Below are 4,043 nucleotides of genomic sequence, written 5' to 3' on the forward strand. Positions count from 1 at the left end.
ATATCATGTTCCTGTTTTTGTCGTCTCTTTAAATATTGGAATGAAATTATTCTACATATATGACGAGAAGCTACTGCTTTTATTTAAGCATTGAACTGCTTTTATTTGGAAATTATGGGGTGATAAATGCCAACTGGACAAAGGCAAATCTTATGAAGCGCGCTAGGGCTTCATGTTGAATTCGCCTCTGTCCAGTTGGCATTCATCAGCCCATAACTTCCAAATGAAAGCAGTTCAATATTTATATTTACATTTGACAATGATTTTTAAAGACTATATCCGGGAATTTTGCTCCTTCGATGAATGAACAAATTATTATCGTAAAAGACGGAACAGCCTTTTCAACAGCCATCTTTCGTTATCACCGACGTAGCAATTATGACGTCACTATAGTAATGACGTCATAATAAAGGTTTGGAAATTATGGACTCGTAACCTTCAAGTGAGCTTGGTAATGTTACATAGTGGGGGCTGCAGTGTAAATGTGAATATAAAGTTTTAGCTCTTAAAATGTTCTCAGATGGAGACCCATCTGAGTACATTTTAAGAGCTAAAACTTTATAACAGCAGTAGCTTCTCGTCGTATATGTAGAATGATTTCATTCGAATATTATGTTTTCTCTGCCAATGACGGAGAAGGCGTTTTTTTCAACAACACAGAATTGAAGAGTAAACTATACACTGCATAATTCGTTGTGTTAGTGGCTGAAATGATGAAAGTGGACTATCTTAATATTTATAATATCTAAATATATAAAGATACTTGAAGGAAGAAGGGGTCGCGGTGGCCGAGTGGTTAAGGTGTACCGACACTTTGACACTAGCCCTCCACCACTGGGTTGCGAGTTCGAAACCTACGTGGGTCAGCTGCCAGGTACTGACCGTAGGCCGGTAGTTTTTCTCCGGGTACTCCGGCTTTCCTCCACCTCCAAAACCTGGCACGTCCTTAAATTACCCTTGCTGTTAAAAGGACGTTAAACAACAAAAAAACAAAAAAACAAAAAAAATTGGGGGAAGATGCTTCCCAACTTACCTGAATTGTGTGTATATTGCCCGCTCCGTTAGATTGTCCGCACAAGCACAACTAACGGGTTTTTAACAGGTACATTGCCCACCGGTTATCTGCTAAGTAATGAAGTACAGTGTTTGTACTATCAGGGGAATTCCCTACTGTTGCCTTGGCAATCACAAGTTGATATAGCATCCATGTATCGGACTTAGAATTGCAATGTCGACGCCTAATAGTACACCACAGCATTACAATAACAATAACAATAACATTACAATAAGTTAACTGGGATTTGTCAAATATCGTATAACCAATAGTGTTGTTAATTGGAAGACATATTGCCAGATAGTTCGCTTCAGCAGATATCCCGCAGATAGGTGTGGTTTTAAGTGTTATATTACGAAGGCGGAGGCGGCCTATATTATCTAAGACTAAATTACACATATCATTTAAAATTAAACCAATTCCAGAAACTAATTTTTCAATGTTTTATTTCATGGTTTCACACATTCCTCAAAGTTTCAATGGTATACTCTTAGTTAAATGTCGAATTAAATACAGTTGTCTAATATCTTTACTTAATTCGTCCCATGGATGTTCTTAGTTTCTTATCGACTACGAAATTCGTAAAAATCGATACCAACAATCTCAGCATTAATACCAAACTCTAATTCAATGACTACGGGTCATTTAAATAGCGAATAGAGTGATATTATCACAAATCCATAAATTAAAGCTCGACGCAATTTAACAAAATTGATCAATTATTCATTGCTATACATAGGACTTTTGTTGTTAACGTCATTTTTTTAAGCTGTTTGTAAATTTCGGCAAAACATACGAAAAATGCATCTATTAACTCATCTTGGTCATCGATATTTCCCACAATAATCATGGCATTATGTTAACATGTACCTATATCACGCAGTAAGGACATTCTTTTGACTGGATTTGACTCTAAAGATAACTGAACACAATAAGAGGAATGTTTCCTCAAAGTTTATACAATGTTGTTAAGCTGTCGAGCTTGTTTGGTTTTTTTTGTTTTTTGTTTTTTTGTTTTTTTTTGTTTTGTTTATAGAAATCTGCATATTTTACTGCAAACTCAGCGTTTGGTCTATTTCTGCCGCCTTATATGCCATATTTGTATGATATTATTCTGATTCATGAACGTCCTGGTAGGGACCACGGAAGACAAACGCCCATCCTGGTCAGATAGAATGGCTTCTCCATCGTTTTCAGTGCCCGGCTAGCAAGCTAGGGATCTAAGCCTTACCCCTTTCACAGAATACTCATAGCCTCTATCAAATTTCGGAGCTATTGTATTCATATGTTACTATGATAGCTATTAGCGATATTATTTGAAAATGTTTTAAATATTATACTTTCCAAACCGTTACATAATATCATTATATTACTGTATGATATACTCATCACAACTATCGGATCACACATTAAAAAAACCACAGCTAGTGCACACCCAAAATGATGAAATTGCCATTTCTGTGATCCATTTTGCAACCTTTTGCTATGTTGCGAAACCTGTGATATTTTTTGTGTATATTTCCAGATCTGCTGATGCATAAAGGATTGGGTCTTACTTTTGTTTCATGTGGTGAATAATTTAATATGTCCTTTTAACAGTCATCGTAATCATTTGTCATTCAACCGCTCACGCCATAGACAAATTGGTCATAACTTACCTTACTCAGTTCAGGCAAAATGTAAGGCCATCGTAGGAGCGGATGCGGAAAATTTTCCTTTGTCCTTGTTGTTAGACACGTATACTGTGCTGCTGTGGACACGTCATCAAATTTGTGATCCACCCATATTTTAAACTTTCGTTTCATGAAAAGTTGTCTTTTTCGACGACACATAACTTAATGCACATGTAATATTCGAAATGCTGAAAAAAAGTCTGATGCATTTATAGATTGAATCTATTATCAATTCGACGTGGTCACACAAACTGGCAAATAAAATTGGTAAGAGTAGTTTAACTGAGTATAGCCTTACAGGCATTTGAACGTCTGGAAAGCCAATATAATTATGCAGAATGTACAAAAATGACAAAACATGCATAATGTTTGTTGAACAGGAATCAATGGCATGACAAATTTCTACTTTTACTTTATTACTAATGACGAATTTTCTCATCGAACCGGCATGACAGATTCTTGAATATAGTGTACATGATTAAGAATATATTAGCAAAGATCTCTACATAAAAACACATGATTAAGTATACAGCGTACCACTGTATGCTACAGCGGTTATAATGCCTCCGCTCGGAATCGAACCCTAAGCATTGGTATACTGATCTCTGTCGTATGAAAGCCGGTTAGTGCCACACAAAGTAAACATTTTTTATGTCCTAATTTCGACAAAGTTATCTTGTGATTCCGACAAATAGTGATTCCACAAAATAATTTAGTCATTTGCTGAATATTGATTCCACAAAAATCATTATCTTTACATCAAATCCTGTGGATTTTTCCATATGTACACTAGCTCTACCGTTATCATATCCTGAATAAGAAACAAACGAATGTATGACAATGAATATATTGGTAGACATACCCCCTAGTTGTTGTATCCCATTTGGAGCCTACCACAGAAGTCAAAATATAGCATGAGTGTGCATAAAACAAAATCACATGGGTCACCAGTAAGGCCATTATTTTGATAGGTATGAGAACTGGGTGTGGACATATAACACGTCAGATCAATTTAACAGTGTAATTTCATATTCTGACGCAATACATGCATACATACATGATATATTTATTCCAAGTCTTGATTTGTAGGGACAGATCATACATCTGAAGAGTACTTGTGAATATCTATCTCCCACATCTACATGTTACTACCTATGTTTCACACCTTTTAGGAGATCACTGAAGAGAGAGAATTATCAGTATCATACAAATCGAATCAGGGATTTCACCTGGATGTGTCAGTTTGACGTAAAGTTGATGATTCGTTGTAAAAAGTGTATGACTTTCTGGTCAATTATAAAAGTCATCAAGAAAGT

Source organism: Pecten maximus, chromosome 17 (assembly GCF_902652985.1).
Source record: "Pecten maximus chromosome 17, xPecMax1.1, whole genome shotgun sequence".
Classification (NCBI taxonomy): Eukaryota; Metazoa; Mollusca; class Bivalvia; order Pectinida; family Pectinidae; genus Pecten; species Pecten maximus.